The sequence below is a fragment of the Entelurus aequoreus genome, linkage group LG22 (assembly GCF_033978785.1).
Source record: "Entelurus aequoreus isolate RoL-2023_Sb linkage group LG22, RoL_Eaeq_v1.1, whole genome shotgun sequence".
Lineage (NCBI taxonomy): Eukaryota > Metazoa > Chordata > Actinopteri > Syngnathiformes > Syngnathidae > Entelurus > Entelurus aequoreus.
The window spans coordinates 27456180-27471113 of record NC_084752.1 but is presented as its reverse complement, the minus strand read 5'-3'; the positions used below and the strand labels follow the sequence as shown (position 1 = coordinate 27471113).

General features: G+C 40.0%; 22 non-coding genes and 3 pseudogenes across 22 annotated transcripts; all 25 read right to left on the bottom strand.

The window, feature by feature from the left end:
• Nucleotides 1–99: 99 nt before the first annotated feature.
• Nucleotides 100–313, bottom strand: LOC133640199 (small nucleolar RNA U3). The gene has a single exon (XR_009824102.1). It is a non-coding gene; the product is annotated as a small nucleolar RNA U3 (small nucleolar RNA).
• A 364-nt stretch (nucleotides 314–677) lies between these two features.
• Nucleotides 678–788, bottom strand: LOC133640118 (U5 spliceosomal RNA). The gene has a single exon (XR_009824023.1). It is a non-coding gene; the product is annotated as a U5 spliceosomal RNA (small nuclear RNA).
• Nucleotides 789–1210: 422 nt separating this feature from the next.
• On the bottom strand, nucleotides 1211–1424 carry LOC133639981 (small nucleolar RNA U3). Its single transcript, XR_009823901.1, has one exon. It is a non-coding gene; the product is annotated as a small nucleolar RNA U3 (small nucleolar RNA).
• A 361-nt stretch (nucleotides 1425–1785) lies between these two features.
• On the bottom strand, nucleotides 1786–1896 carry LOC133640117 (U5 spliceosomal RNA). Its single transcript, XR_009824022.1, has one exon. It is a non-coding gene; the product is annotated as a U5 spliceosomal RNA (small nuclear RNA).
• Nucleotides 1897–2314: 418 nt separating this feature from the next.
• LOC133639967 (small nucleolar RNA U3) lies at nucleotides 2315–2528 on the bottom strand. Its single transcript, XR_009823887.1, has one exon. It is a non-coding gene; the product is annotated as a small nucleolar RNA U3 (small nucleolar RNA).
• Nucleotides 2529–2889: 361 nt separating this feature from the next.
• LOC133640116 (U5 spliceosomal RNA) lies at nucleotides 2890–3000 on the bottom strand. The gene has a single exon (XR_009824021.1). It is a non-coding gene; the product is annotated as a U5 spliceosomal RNA (small nuclear RNA).
• Nucleotides 3001–3411: 411 nt separating this feature from the next.
• Nucleotides 3412–3522, bottom strand: LOC133640142 (U5 spliceosomal RNA). Its single transcript, XR_009824045.1, has one exon. It is a non-coding gene; the product is annotated as a U5 spliceosomal RNA (small nuclear RNA).
• Nucleotides 3523–3944: 422 nt separating this feature from the next.
• Nucleotides 3945–4158, bottom strand: LOC133640198 (small nucleolar RNA U3). The gene has a single exon (XR_009824101.1). It is a non-coding gene; the product is annotated as a small nucleolar RNA U3 (small nucleolar RNA).
• A 361-nt stretch (nucleotides 4159–4519) lies between these two features.
• On the bottom strand, nucleotides 4520–4630 carry LOC133640152 (U5 spliceosomal RNA). The gene has a single exon (XR_009824055.1). It is a non-coding gene; the product is annotated as a U5 spliceosomal RNA (small nuclear RNA).
• A 422-nt stretch (nucleotides 4631–5052) lies between these two features.
• Nucleotides 5053–5266, bottom strand: LOC133640077 (small nucleolar RNA U3). Its single transcript, XR_009823982.1, has one exon. It is a non-coding gene; the product is annotated as a small nucleolar RNA U3 (small nucleolar RNA).
• Nucleotides 5267–5628: 362 nt separating this feature from the next.
• Nucleotides 5629–5739, bottom strand: LOC133640115 (U5 spliceosomal RNA). The gene has a single exon (XR_009824020.1). It is a non-coding gene; the product is annotated as a U5 spliceosomal RNA (small nuclear RNA).
• A 418-nt stretch (nucleotides 5740–6157) lies between these two features.
• On the bottom strand, nucleotides 6158–6371 carry LOC133639998 (small nucleolar RNA U3). Its single transcript, XR_009823917.1, has one exon. It is a non-coding gene; the product is annotated as a small nucleolar RNA U3 (small nucleolar RNA).
• A 362-nt stretch (nucleotides 6372–6733) lies between these two features.
• Nucleotides 6734–6844, bottom strand: LOC133640114 (U5 spliceosomal RNA). Its single transcript, XR_009824019.1, has one exon. It is a non-coding gene; the product is annotated as a U5 spliceosomal RNA (small nuclear RNA).
• Nucleotides 6845–7266: 422 nt separating this feature from the next.
• LOC133639972 (small nucleolar RNA U3) lies at nucleotides 7267–7480 on the bottom strand. The gene has a single exon (XR_009823892.1). It is a non-coding gene; the product is annotated as a small nucleolar RNA U3 (small nucleolar RNA).
• Nucleotides 7481–7844: 364 nt separating this feature from the next.
• On the bottom strand, nucleotides 7845–7955 carry LOC133640113 (U5 spliceosomal RNA). Its single transcript, XR_009824018.1, has one exon. It is a non-coding gene; the product is annotated as a U5 spliceosomal RNA (small nuclear RNA).
• A 422-nt stretch (nucleotides 7956–8377) lies between these two features.
• On the bottom strand, nucleotides 8378–8591 carry LOC133640027 (small nucleolar RNA U3). The gene has a single exon (XR_009823942.1). It is a non-coding gene; the product is annotated as a small nucleolar RNA U3 (small nucleolar RNA).
• Nucleotides 8592–8952: 361 nt separating this feature from the next.
• Nucleotides 8953–9063, bottom strand: LOC133640155 (U5 spliceosomal RNA). Its single transcript, XR_009824058.1, has one exon. It is a non-coding gene; the product is annotated as a U5 spliceosomal RNA (small nuclear RNA).
• Nucleotides 9064–9485: 422 nt separating this feature from the next.
• On the bottom strand, nucleotides 9486–9658 carry LOC133640035 (small nucleolar RNA U3; annotated as a pseudogene).
• Nucleotides 9659–10992: 1334 nt separating this feature from the next.
• Nucleotides 10993–11108, bottom strand: LOC133640039 (small nucleolar RNA U3; annotated as a pseudogene).
• A 362-nt stretch (nucleotides 11109–11470) lies between these two features.
• Nucleotides 11471–11581, bottom strand: LOC133640112 (U5 spliceosomal RNA). The gene has a single exon (XR_009824017.1). It is a non-coding gene; the product is annotated as a U5 spliceosomal RNA (small nuclear RNA).
• A 422-nt stretch (nucleotides 11582–12003) lies between these two features.
• LOC133639986 (small nucleolar RNA U3) lies at nucleotides 12004–12217 on the bottom strand. Its single transcript, XR_009823905.1, has one exon. It is a non-coding gene; the product is annotated as a small nucleolar RNA U3 (small nucleolar RNA).
• Nucleotides 12218–12579: 362 nt separating this feature from the next.
• On the bottom strand, nucleotides 12580–12690 carry LOC133640141 (U5 spliceosomal RNA). The gene has a single exon (XR_009824044.1). It is a non-coding gene; the product is annotated as a U5 spliceosomal RNA (small nuclear RNA).
• Nucleotides 12691–13112: 422 nt separating this feature from the next.
• LOC133640219 (small nucleolar RNA U3) lies at nucleotides 13113–13326 on the bottom strand. The gene has a single exon (XR_009824122.1). It is a non-coding gene; the product is annotated as a small nucleolar RNA U3 (small nucleolar RNA).
• A 361-nt stretch (nucleotides 13327–13687) lies between these two features.
• LOC133640129 (U5 spliceosomal RNA) lies at nucleotides 13688–13798 on the bottom strand. Its single transcript, XR_009824033.1, has one exon. It is a non-coding gene; the product is annotated as a U5 spliceosomal RNA (small nuclear RNA).
• Nucleotides 13799–14220: 422 nt separating this feature from the next.
• Nucleotides 14221–14393, bottom strand: LOC133640037 (small nucleolar RNA U3; annotated as a pseudogene).
• Nucleotides 14394–14934: the final 541 nt, after the last annotated feature.

Sequence of the window (14934 nt, the reverse complement as noted above, 5' to 3'; positions counted from 1 at the left end):
TAGTCTCCTCATATCCAACTGAGAATGCTTTAATCAAAGAGTCACATTTTAGCAATAAGCCATACATCTTTGAAGACTTTCTTATTAAAGATGTAGGTAACCACTCTGAACATATTCCCTCCATCAAAACCTCATTAAGAAGCAAAGAACAATCATCAATGACAAAGAACACATGACAGAATCATTGTTCCATGTCAGCTTCATGTTCAGGAAGAAACATCTAATCTCATCATCATGGTTAGCAAGACCTTCACTGTAGAAACACATTTCTCAAGACAATATCTTTAGAAATGATCCCTGAAAGTATAGTCTTAACGTTCTAACAATTGCTGAGAGGAAGTCATCTGCAAGACTACTGTTTTCACTCACAGGGTGCATTTTGTTGACTTACAACACATTTTACGGTTTCAAATTTAGAAAAACCAAGACAGTTCAAATTAATTTACTTTCCCCCGATGAAATCAAGTGGATTGTAACAAGTTCAAAAAGAAAAGCACTGGTCAGTTGACTGAGGACCTGAATATTGGCAGGGAAATTCCAAGTTTTAAATGAGACGGGATCCAACCATTACCACATGTTCACCACTGGCTGTAAAACCTTGGTATTTTTGCAACCGCACACTACACATTGCAACAGTCTACCACCGCTCATCATGTATTGTTTTCACAGGAAAGAGAAGCCCTGCTTCACAGGGCATTAAAAAATTTAGTAAGCCTCTTGTTGTTCCTCCCCACGGAAATCTTTAGTAAAAGGCGAAAGATTTATGCGACTTGAAGAGAAACAAGAGTGATCTACAGGCTGAATGTACTTTGGCCGACCCCATTCCCGGCCACACCAAGGTAACACACGGTTTCAAGGTGACACTACTTAACCAACAACTGATGGTATCCAGTCACATTCCCAAGCAATGCTGCAGCACCTTACAAATGTCCACAGATTTTAGTCAAGTATCATCTCGCCTTGGTTTAACGGGCAAAACGGGTTCTGGTACTTAGCCAAAACACGATAGGCATCAGTTTAATTTGTTTTTCTTCCATTTCCAAATATTCAAGTTATGGGTGTTTAAGTGCCATGCGGTCGTACGATTTGTTTCCACTGTTCATTGGAAGACTAGTCTCCTCATATCCAACTGAGAATGCTTTAATCAAAGAGTCACATTTTAGCAATAAGCCATACATCTTTGAAGACTTTCTTATTAAAGATGTAGGTAACCACTCTGAACATATTCCCTCCATCAAAACCTCATTAAGAAGCAAAGAACAATCATCAATGATAAAGAACACATGACAGAATCATTGTTCCATGTCAGCTTCATGTTCAGGAAGAAACATCTAATCTCATCATCATGGTTAGCAAGACCTTCACTGTAGAAACACATTTCTCAAGACAATATCTTTAGAAATGATCCCTGAAAGTATAGTCTTAACGTTCTAACTATTGCTGAGAGGAAGTCATCTGCAAGACTACTGTTTTCACTCACAGGGTGCATTTTGTTGACTTACAACACATTTTACGGTTTCAAATTTAGAAAAACCAAGACAGTTCAAATTAATTTACTTTCCCCCGATGAAATCAAGTGGATTGTAACAAGTTCAAAAAGAAAAGCACTGGTCAGTTGACTGAGGACCTGAATATTGGCAGGGAAATTCCAAGTTTTAAATGAGACCGGATCCATCCATTACCACATGTTCACCACTGGCTGTAACCTTGGTATTGTTGAAACCACACACTAAACATTGCAACAGTCAACCACCGCTCATTGTTATTGTTTTCACAGAAAAGAGAAGCCCTGCTTCACAGGGCATTAAAAAATTTAGTAAGCCTCTTGTTGTTCCTCCCCACGGAAATCTTTAGTAAAAGGCGAAAGATTTATGCGACTTGAAGAGAAACAAGAGTGATCTACAGGCTGAATGTACTTTGGCCGACCCCATTCCCGGCCACACCAAGGTAACACACGGTTTCAAGGTGACACTACTTAACCAACAACTGTATCCAGTCACATTCCCAAGCAATGCTGCAGCACCTTACAAATGTCCACGGAATTTAGTCAAGTATCATCTCGCCTTGGTTTAACGGGCAAAACGGGTTCTGGTACTTAGCCAAAACACGATAGGCATCAGTTTAATTAGTTTTTCTTCCATTTCCAAATATTCAAGTTATGGGTGTTTAAGTGCCATGCGGCCGTACGATTTGTTTCCACTGTTCATTGGAAGACTAGTCTCCTCATATCCAACTGAGAATGCTTTAATCAAAGAGTAACATTTTAGCAATAAGCCATACATCTTTGAAGACTTTCTTATTAAAGATGTAGGTAACCACTCTGAACATATTCCCTCCATCAAAACCTCATTAAGAAGCAAAGAACAATCATCAATGACAAAGAACACATGACAGAATCATTGTTCCATGTCAGCTTCATGTTCAGGAAGAAACATCTAATCTCATCATCATGGTTAGCAAGACCTTCACTGTAGAAACACATTTCTCAAGACAATATCTTTAGGAATGATCCCTGAAAGTACAGTCTTAACGTGCTAACAATTGCTGAGAGGAAGTCATTTGCAAGACTACTGTTTTCACTCACAGGGTGCATTTTGTTGATGTACAACACATTTTACGGTTTCAAATTTAGAAAAACCAAGACAGTTCAAATTAATTAACTTGCCCCCGATGAAATCAAGTGGATTGTAACAAGTTCAAAAAGAAAAGCACTGGTCAATTGACTGAGGACCTGAATATTGGCAGGGAAATTCCAAGTTTTAAATGAGACCGGATCCATCCATTACCGCATGTTCACCACTGGCTGTAACCTTGGTATTGTTGAAACCACACACTAAACATTGCAACAGTCAACCACCGCTCATTGTTATTGTTTTCACAGGAAAGAGAAGCCCTGCTTCACAGGGCATTAAAAAATTTAGTAAGCCTCTTGTTGTTCCTCCCCACGGAAATCTTTAGTAAAAGGCGAAAGATTTATGCGACTTGAAGAGAAACAAGAGTGATCTACAGGCTGAATGTACTTTGGCCGACCCCATTCCGGGCCACACCAAGGTAACACACGGTTTCAAGGTGACACTACTTAACCAACAACTGTATCCAGTCACATTCCCAAGCAATGCTGCAGCACCTTACAAATGTCCACGGAATTTAGTCAAGTATCATCTCGCCTTGGTTTAACGGGCAAAACGGGTTCTGGTACTTAGCCAAAACACGATAGGCATCAGTTTAATTAGTTTTTCTTCCATTTCCAAATATTCAAGTTATGGGTGTTTAAGTGCCATGCGGTCGTACGATTTGTTTCCACTGTTCATTGGAAGACTAGTCTCCTCATATCCAACTGAGAATGCTTTAATCAAAGAGTAACATTTTATCAACCACCGCTCATTATGTATTGTTTTCACAGGAAAGAGAAGCCCTGCTTCACAGGGCATTAAAAAATTTAGTAAGCCTCTTGTTGTTCCTCCCCACGGAAATCTTTAGTAAAAGGCGAAAGATTCATGCGAGTTGAAGAGAAACAAGAGTGATCTACAGGCTGAATGTACTTTGGCCGACCCCATTCCCGGCCACACCAAGGTAACACACGGTTTCAAGGTGACACTACTTAACCAACAACTGATGGTATCCAGTCACATTCCCAAGCAATGCTGCAGCACCTTACAAATGTCCACGGAATTTAGTCAAGTATCATCTCGCCTTGGTTTAACGGGCAAAACGGGTTCTGGTACTTAGCCAAAACACGATAGGCATCAGTTTAATTAGTTTTTCTTCCATTTCCAAATATTCAAGTTATGGGTGTTTAAGTGCCATGCGGTCGTACGATTTGTTTCCACTGTTCATTGGAAGACTAGTCTCCTCATATCCAACTGAGAATGCTTTAATCAAAGAGTCACATTTTAGCAATAAGCCATACATCTTTGAAGACTTTCTTATTAAAGATGTAGGTAACCACTCTGAACATATTCCCTCCATCAAAACCTCATTAAGAAGCAAAGAACAATCATCAATGACAAAGAACACATGACAGAATCATTGTTCCATGTCAGCTTCATGTTCAGGAAGAAACATCTAATCTCATCATCATGGTTAGCAAGACCTTCACTGTAGAAACACATTTCTCAAGACAATATCTTTAGAAATGATCCCTGAAAGTATAGTCTTAACGTTCTAACAATTGCTGAGAGGAAGTCATCTGCAAGACTACTGTTTTCACTCACAGGGTGCATTTTGTTGACTTACAACACATTTTACGGTTTCAAATTTAGAAAAACCAAGACAGTTCAAATTAATTTACTTTCCCCCGATGAAATCAAGTGGATTGTAACAAGTTCAAAAAGAAAAGCACTGGTCAATTGACTGAGGACCTGAATATTGGCAGGGAAATTCCAAGTTTTAAATGAGACCGGATCCATCCATTACCGCATGTTCACCACTGGCTGTAACCTTGGTATTGTTGAAACCACACACTAAACATTGCAACAGTCAACCACCGCTCATTGTTATTGTTTTCACAGGAAAGAGAAGCCCTGCTTCACAGGGCATTAAAAAATTTAGTAAGCCTCTTGTTGTTCCTCCCCACGGAAAACTTTAGTAAAAGGCGAAAGATTTATGCGACTTGAAGAGAAACAAGAGTGATCTACAGGCTGAATGTACTTTGGCCGACCCCATTCCCGGCCACACCAAGGTAACACACGGTTTCAAGGTGACACTACTTAACCAACAACTGATGGTATCCAGTCACATTCCCAAGCAATGCTGCAGCACCTTACAAATGTCCACAGATGTTAGTCAAGTATCATCTCGCTTTGGTTTAACGGGCAAAACGGGTTCTGGTACTTAGCCAAAACACGATAGGCATCAGTTTAATTAGTTTTTCTTCCATTTCCAAATATTCAAGTTATGGGTGTTTAAGTGCCATGCGGCCGTACGATTTGTTTCCACTGTTCATTGGAAGACTAGTCTCCTCATATCCAACTGAGAATGCTTTAATCAAAGAGTCACATTTTAGCAATAAGCCATACATCTTTGAAGACTTTCTTATTAAAGATGTAGGTAACCACTCTGAACATATTCCCTCCATCAAAACCTCATTGAGAAGCAAAGAACAATCATCAATGACAAAGAACACATGACAGAATCATTGTTCCATGTCAGCTTCATGTTCAGGAAGAAACATCTAATCTCATCATCATGGTTAGCAAGACCTTCACTGTAGAAACACATTTCTCAAGACAATATCTTTAGAAATGATCCCTGAAAGTATAGTCTTAACGTTCTAACAATTGCTGAGAGGAAGTCATTTGCAAGACTACTGTTTTCACTCACAGTGTGCATTTTGTTGATGTACAACACATTTTACGGTTTCAAATTTAGAAAAACCAAGACAGTTCAAATTAATTAACTTGCCCCCGATGAAATCAAGTGGATTGTAACAAGTTGAAAAAGAAAAGCACTGGTCAATTGACTGAGGACCTGAATATTGGCAGGGAAATTCCAAGTTTTAAATGAGACCGGATCCATCCATTACCACATGTTCACCACTGGCTGTCACCTTGGTATTGTCGCAACCGCACACTAAACATTGCAACAGTCAACCACCGCTCATTATGTATTGTTTTCACAGGAAAGAGAAGCCCTGCTTCACAGGGCATTAAAAAATTTAGTAAGCCTCTTGTTGTTCCTCCCCACGGAAATCTTTAGTAAAAGGCGAAAGATTTATGCGACTTGAAGAGAAACAAGAGTGATCTACAGGCTGAATGTACTTTGGCCGACCCCATTCCCGGCCACACCAAGGTAACACACGGTTTCAAGGTGACACTACTTAACCAACAACTGTATCCAGTCACATTCCCAAGCAATGCTGCAGCACCTTACAAATGTCCACGGAATTTAGTCAAGTATCATCTCGCCTTGGTTTAACGGGCAAAACGGGTTCTGGTACTTAGCCAAAACACGATAGGCATCAGTTTAATTAGTTTTTCTTCCATTTCCAAATATTCAAGTTATGGGTGTTTAAGTGCCATGCGGTCGTACGATTTGTTTCCACTGTTCATTGGAAGACTAGTCTCCTCATATCCAACTGAGAATGCTTTAATCAAAGAGTCACATTTTAGCAATAAGCCATACATCTTTGAAGACTTTCTTATTAAAGATGTAGGTAACCACTCTGAACATATTCCCTCCATCAAAACCTCATTAAGAAGCAAAGAACAATCATCAATGCCAAAGAACACATGACAGAATCATTGTTCTATGTCAGCTTCATGTTCAGGAAGAAACATCTAATCTCATCATCATGGCTAGCAAGACCTTCACTGTAGAAACACATTTCTCAAGACAATATCTTTAGAAATGATCCCTGAAAGTACAGTCTTAACGTTCTAACAATTGCTGAGAGGAAGTCATCTGCAAGACTACTGTTTTCACTCACAGGGTGCATTTTGTTGACTTACAACACATTTTACGGTTTCAAATTTAGAAAAACCAAGACAGTTCAAATTAATTTACTTTCCCCCGATGAAATCAAGTGGATTGTAACAAGTTCAAAAAGAAAAGCACTGGTCAATTGACTGAGGACCTGAATATTGGCAGGGAAATTCCAAGTTTTAAATGAGACCGGATCCAACCATTACCACATGTTCACCACTGGCTGTTACCTTGGTATTGTTGCAACCGCACACTAAACATTGCAACAGTCAACCCCCGCTCATTATGTATTGTTTTCACAGGAAAGAGAAGCCCTGCTTCACAGGGCATTAAAAAATTTAGTAAGCCTCTTGTTGTTCCTCCCCACGGAAATCTTTAGTAAAAGGCGAAAGATTTATGCGACTTGAAGAGAAACAAGAGTGATCTACAGGCTGAATGTACTTTGGCCGACCCCATTCCCGGCCACACCAAGGTAACACACGGTTTCAAGGTGACACTACCTAACCAACAACTGATGGTATCCAGTCACATTCCCAAGCAATGCTGCAGCACCTTACAAATGTCTACAGATTTTAGTCAAGTATCATCTCGCCTTGGTTTAACGGGCAAAACGGGTTCTGGTACTTAGCCAAAACACGATAGGCATCAGTTTAATTCGTTTTTTTTCCATTTCCAAATATTCAAGTTATGGGTGTTTAAGTGCCATGCGGTCGTACGATTTGTTTCCACTGTTCATTGGAAGACTAGTCTCCGCATATCCAACTGAGAATGCTTTAATCAAAGTGTAACATTTTAGCAATAAGCCATACATCTTTGAAGACTTTCTTATTAAAGATGTAGGTAACCACTCTGAACATATTCCCTCCATCAAAACCTCATTAAGAAGCAAAGAACAATCATCAATGACAAAGAACACATGACAGAATCATTGTTCCATGTCAGCTTCATGTTCAGGAAGAAACATCTAATCTCATCATCATGGCTAGCAAGACCTTCACTTTAGAAACACATTTCTCAAGACAATATCTTTAGAAATGATCCCTGAAAGTACAGTCTTAACGTCCTAACATTTGCTGAGAGGAAGTCATTTGCAAGACTACTGTTTTCACTCACAGGGTGCATTTTGTTGATGTACAACACATTTTACGGTTTCAAATTTAGAAAAACCAAGACAGTACAAATTAATTTACTTTCCCCCGATGAAATCAAGTGGATTGTAACAAGTTCAAAAAGAAAAGCACTGGTCAATTGACTGAGGACCTGAATATTGGCAGGGAAATTCCAAGTTTTAAATGAGACCGGATCCAACCATTACCACATGTTCACCACTGGCTGTAAAACCTTGGTATTGTTGCAACCGCATACCAAACATTGCAACAGTCAACCACCGCTCATTATGTATTGTTTTCACAGGAAAGAGAAGCCCTGCTTCACAGGGCATTAAAAAATTTAGTAAGCCTCTTGTTGTTCCTCCCCACGGAAATCTTTAGTAAAAGGCGAAAGATTTATGCGACTTGAAGAGAAACAAGAGTGATCTACAGGCTGAATGTACTTTGGCCGACCCCATTCCCGGCCACACCAAGGTAACACACGGTTTCAAGGTGACGCTACTTAACCAACAACTGATGGTATCCAGTCACATTCCCAAGCAATGCTGCAGCATCTTACAAATGTCCACAGATTTTAGTCAAGTATCATCTCGCCTTGGTTTAACGGGCAAAACGGGTTCTGGTACTTAGCCAAAACACGATAGGCATCAGTTTAATTAGTTTTTCTTCCATTTCCAAATATTCAAGTTATGGGTGTTTAAGTGCCATGCGGTCGTACGATTTATTTCCACTGTTCATTGGAAGACTAGTCTCCTCATATCCAACTGAGAATGCTTTAATCAAAGAGTAACATTTTAGCAATAAGCCATACATCTTTGAAGACTTTTTTATTAAAGATGTAGGTAACCACTCTGAACATAATCCCTCCATCAAAACCTCATTAGGAAGCAAAGAACAATCATCAACGACAAAGAACACATGACAGAATCATTCTTCCATGTCAGCTTCGTGTTCAGGAAGAAACATCTAATCTCATCATGACGGTTAGCAAGACCTTCACTTTAGAAACACATTCCTCAAGACAATATCTTTAGAAATGATCCCTGAAAGTATAGTCTTAACGTTCTAACAATTGCTGAGAGGAAGTCATTTGCAAGACTACTGTTTTCACTCACAGGGTGCATTTTGTTGATGTACAACACATTTTACGGTTTCAAATTTAGAAAAACCAAGACAGTTCAAATTAATTTACTTTCCCCCGATGAAATCAAGTGGATTGTAACAAGTTCAAAAAGAAAAGCACTGGTCAATTGACTGAGGACCTGAATATTGGCAGGGAAATTCCAAGTTTTAAATGAGACCGGATCCATCCATTACCGCATGTTCACCACTGGCTGTAACCTTGGTATTGTTGAAACCACACACTAAACATTGCAACAGTCAACCACCACTCATTGTTATTGTTTTCACAGGAAAGAGAAGCCCTGCTTCACAGGGCATTAAAAAATTTAGTAAGCCTCTTGTTGTTCCTCCCCATGGAAATCTTTAGTAAAAGGCGAAAGATTTATGCGGCTTGAAGAGAAACAAGAGTGATCTACAGGCTGAATGTACTTTGGCCGACCCCATTCCCGGCCACACCAAGGTAACACACGGTTTCAAGGTGACACTACTTAACCAACAACTGATGGTATCCAGTCACATTCCCAAGCAATGCTGCAGCACCTTACAAATGTCCACGGATTTTAGTCAAGTATCATCTCGCCTTGGTTTAACGGGCAAAACGGGTTCTGGTACTTAGCCAAAACACGATAGGCATCAGTTTAATTCGTTTTTCTTCCATTTCCAAATATTCAAGTTATGGGTGTTTAAGTGCCAGGCGGTCGTACGATTTGTTTCCACTGTTCATTGGAAGACTAGTCTCCTCATATCCAACTGAGAATGCTTTAATCAAAGAGTCACATTTTAGCAATAAGCCATACATCTTTGAAGACTTTCTAATTAAAGATGTAGGTAACCCCTCTGAACATATTCCCTCCATCAAAACCTCATTAAGAAGCAAAGAACAATCATCAATGACAAAGAACACATGACAGAATCATTGTTCCATGTCAGCTTCATGTTCAGGAAGAAACATCTAATCCAGGGGTGGGCAATTAATTTTTACCGGGGGCCGCATGAGCAACCCGAGCACTGCTGGAGGGCCACACCGACAATATTTCAATTAAATTTTGCTCAAATTATTTTTGATATACCGTAAGATAGATAATAATAATATTTTCATTCAACCTAACTTATCTTTATACAAAAGCAGATGGCTTTTGATGGTTTAATTTTTAACACTTTCTTACACAACACTTCCTGATGTATATTACAATACAAAAATTTCAATTTCTGTCACTTCATCCTGCATCCTCTTTGTTGTGAACGTAGCACGCCTGTAAGGTGATTGGCGAAGAAGGAAGAAGCGTTGCTGTTGCGGAAATGAGGAGTGAGGATTGGTTTTCTTTTTGGAAAGAACGAGATAAGTTGAGCTGTGTTAGTATAGGTTACTCAATAAAAGTTTAAAAAGAGCGTCAGGCTTGGTGTGCACTTCTTCTGGACGCTACAATTGATGTCACAAGTGGGATGAAATGCCTCCCAGTTCGCCTTGCCATCAAACCTGGGAGTCTTCATTGAGGGCGGAATTCCCCCCGTGGCAAGCAGCGTGGCTGCACCTGTAAACGCTCTCTCTCTCTCTCTCTCTCTCTCTCTCTCTCTCTCTCTCTCTCTCTCTCTCTCTCTCTGTCTCTCTCTCTCTCTCTCTCTCTCTCTCTCTCTCTGTCTCTCTCTCTCTTTGCGGCGAGCTCCTCACGTGGCACGTACCTCCCGATGACGTAGCACACAAACAGTGCAGTATGCGCAAAGTTTTACTTCTCACACCAATTGTAGCGTCCAGAAGAAGTGCACACGAAGTCTGACGCTCTTTTTAAACTTTTATTGAGCAAGCTATACTAACACAGCTCAACATATCTCGTTCCTTCCACACGCACGTCTCCTCACTTCTCATTTACGCAACTCAAGAAGACAACATCTACTTCATCAGGTCGTTACACTATATTCTTTAAAGACAGCAACGTGTGTACCACAAATAAGCACACTGCTTTACCTTTACTTGGCAGTCCATGTCTTTTTTAAAACACGCCATTCGTCATCAACTTTTCTCTTTTTAGCGTCTCGGGGATAACCGGGCATCACTTGTCGCTGTGCGCCTTCCCTCACAGGACATACGCACATATAACACTTTTCAAAATAAAAGCCGCACAGTTGTATTGCACGCACGACAAAGATGTTTTTTTTAAATTTATTTTGTATTTGTGATTGCCGCTGCGCGCACGTAATACAAATAACGCTTTTCAAAACAAAAGCAGCACCGTTGTATTGCACACTCGAAATAGATACTTTTTAAAATGTATTTTGTAATTTATAATTGGCCTCACGCGGGCCGGACAGGGACGTACAAAGGGCCGGATGCGGCCCGCGGGCCGCAGAATGCCCAGGTCTGATCTAATCTCATCATCATGGTTAGCAAGACCTTCACTGTAGAAACACATTTCTCAAGACAATATCTTTAGAAATGATCCCTGAAAGTATAGTCTTAACGTTCTAACAATTGCTGAGAGGAAGTCATCTGCAAGACTACTGTTTTCACTCACAGGGTGCATTTTGTTGACGTACAACACATTTTACGGTTTCAAATTTAGAAAAACCAAGACAGTTCAAATTAATTTACTTTCCCCCGATGAAATCAAGTGGATTGTAACAAGTTCAAAAAGAAAAGCACTGGTCAATTGACTGAGGACCTGAATATTGGCAGGGAAATTCCAAGTTTTAAATGAGACCGGATCCAACCATTACCACATGTTCACCACTGGCTGTTACCTTGGTATTGTTGCAACCGCACACTAAACATTGCAACAGTCAACCCCCGCTCATTATGTAATGTTTTCACAGGAAAGAGAAGCCCTGCTTCACAGGGCATTAAAAAATTTAGTAAGCCTCTTGTTGTTCCTCCCCACGGAAATCTTTAGTAAAAGGCGAAAGATTTATGCGACTTGAAGAGAAACAAGAGTGATCTACAGGCTGAATGTACTTTGGCCGAACCCATTCCCGGCCACACCAAGGTAACACACGGTTTCAAGGTGACACTACTTAACCAACAACTGATGGTATCCAGTCACATTCCCAAGCAATGCTGCAGCACCTTACAAATGTCCACGGATTTTAGTCAAGTATCATCTCGCCTTGGTTTAACGGGCAAAACGGGTTCTGGTACTTAGCCAAAACACGATAGGCATCAGTTTAATTAGTTTTTCTTCCATTTCCAAATATTCAAGTTATGGGTGTTTAAGTGCCATGCGGTCGTACGATTTGTTTCCACTGTTCATTGGAAGACTAGTCTCCTCATATCCAACTGAGAATGCTTTAATCAAAGAGTAACATTTTAGCAATAAGCCATACATCTTTGAAGACTTTCTTATTAAAGATGTAGGTAACCACTCTGAACATATTCCCTCCATCAAAACCTCATTAAGAAGCAAAGAACAATCATCAATGACAAAGAACACATGACAGAATCATTCTTCCATGTCAGCTTCATGTTCAGGAAGAAACATCTAATCTCATCATCATGGTTAGCAAGACCTTCACTGTAGAAACACATTTCTCAAGACAATATCTTTAGAAATGATCCCTGAAAGTATAGTCTTAACGTTCTAACAATTGCTGAGAGGAAGTCATCTGCAAGACTACTGTTTTCACTCACAGGGTGCATTTTGTTGACTTACAACACATTTTACGGTTTCAAATTTAGAAAAACCAAGACAGTTCAAATTAATTTACTTTCCCCCGATGAAATCAAGTGGATTGTAACAAGTTCAAAAAGAAAAGCACTGGTCAATTGACTGAGGACCTGAATATTGGCAGGGAAATTCCAAGTTTTAAATGAGACCGGATCCAACCATTACCACATGTTCACCACTGGCTGTTACCTTGGTATTGTTGCAACCGCACACTAAACATTGCAACAGTCAACCCCCGCTCATTATGTATTGTTTTCACAGGAAAGAGAAGCCCTGCTTCACAGGGCATTAAAAAATTTAGTAAGCCTCTTGTTGTTCCTCCCCACGGAAATCTTTAGTAAAAGGCGAAAGATTTATGCGACTCGAAGAGAAACAAGAGTGATCTACAGGCTGAATGTACTTTGGCCGAACCCATTCCCGGCCACACCAAGGTAACACACGGTTTCAAGGTGACACTACTTAACCAACAACTGATGGTATCCAGTCACATTCCCAAGCAATGCTGCAGCACCTTACAAATGTCCACGGATTTTAGTCAAGTATCATCTCGCCTTGGTTTAACGGGCAAAACGGGTTCTGGTACTTAGCCAAAACACGATAGGCATCAGTTTAATTAGTTTTTCTTCCATTTCCAAATATTCAAGTTATGGGTGTTCAAGTGCCATGCGGTCGTACGATTTGTTTCCACTGTTCATTGGAAGACTAGTCTCCTCATATCCAACTGAGAATGCTTTAATCAAAGAGTAACATTTTAGCAATAAGCCATACATCTTTGAAGACTTTCTTATTAAAGATGTAGGTAACCACTCTGAACATATTCCCTCCATCAAAACCTCATTAAGAAGCAAAGAACAATCATCAATGACAAAGAACACATGACAGAATCATTGTTCCATGTCAGCTTCATGTTCAGGAAGAAACATCTAATCTCATCATCATGGTTAGCAAGACCTTCACTTTAGAAACACATTTCTCAAGACAATATCTTTAGAAATGATCCCTGAAAGTACAGTCTTAACGTTCTAACAATTGCTGAGAGGAAGTCATTTGCAAGACTACTGTTTTCACTCACAGGGTGCATTTTGTTGATGTACAACACATTTTACGGTTTCAAATTTAGAAAAACCAAGACAGTTCAAATTAATTAACTTTCCCCCGATGAAATCAAGTGGATTGTAACAAGTTCAAAAAGAAAAGCACTGGTCAATTGACTGAGAACCTGAATATTTGCAGGGAAATTCCAAGTTTTAAATGAGACCGGATCCATCCATTACCGCATGTTCACCACTGGCTGTAACCTTGGTATTGTTGCAACCACACACTAAACATTGCAACAGTCAACCACTGCTCATTGTTATTGTTTTCACAGGAAAGAGAAGCCCTGCTTCACAGGGCATTAAAAAATTTAGTAAGCCTCTTGCTGTTCCTCCCCACGGAAATCTTTAGTAAAAGGCGAAAGATTTATGCGACTTGAAGAGAAACAAGAGTGATCTACAGGCTGAATGTACTTTGGCCGACCCCATTCCCGGCCACACCAAGGTAACACACGGTTTCAAGGTGACACTACTTAACCAACAACTGATGGTATCCAGTCACATTCCCAAGCAATGCTGCAGCACCTTACAAATGTCCACGGATTTTAGTCAAGTATCATCTCGCCTTGGTTTAACGGGCAAAACGGGTTCTGGTACTTAGCCAAAACACGATAGGCATCAGTTTAATTAGTTTTTCTTCCATTTCCAAATATTCAAGTTATGGGTGTTTAAGTGCCATGCGGTCGTACGATTTGTTTCCACTGTTCATTGGAAGACTAGTCTCCTCATATCCAACTGAGAATGCTTTAATCAAAGAGTCACATTTTAGCAATAAGCCATACATCTTTGAAGACTTTCTTATTAAAGATGTAGGTAACCACTCTGAACATATTCCCTTCATCAAAACCTCATTAAGAAGCAAAGAACAATCATCAATGACAAAGAACACATGACAGAATCATTCTTCCATGTCAGCTTCATGTTCAGGAAGAAACATCTAATCCAGGGGTGGGCAATTAATTTTTACCGGGGGCCGCATGAGCAACCCGAGCACTGCTGGAGGGCCACACCGACAATATTTCAATTAAATTTTGCTGAAATTATTTTTGATATACCGTAAGATAGATAATAATAATATTTTCATTTAACCTAACTTATCTTTATACAAAAGCAGATGGCTTTTGATGGTTTAATTTTTAACACTTTCTTACACAACACTTCCTGATGTATATTACAATACAAAAATTTCAATTTCTGTCACTTCATCCTGCATCCTCTTTGTTGTGAACGTAGCACGCCTGTAAGGTGATTGGCGAAGAAGGAAGAAGCGTTGCTGTTGCGGAAATGAGGAGTGAGGATTGGTTTTCTTTTTGGAAAGAACGAGATAAGTTGAGCTGTGTTAGTATAGGTTACTCAATAAAAGTTTAAAAAGAGCGTCAGGCTTGGTGTGCACTTCTTCTGGACGCTACAATTGATGTCACAAGTGGGATGAAATGCCTCCCAGTTCGCCTTGCCATCAAACCTGGGAGTCTTCATTGAGGGCGGAATTCCCCCCGTGGCAAGCAGCGTGGCTGCACCTGTAAACGCGCT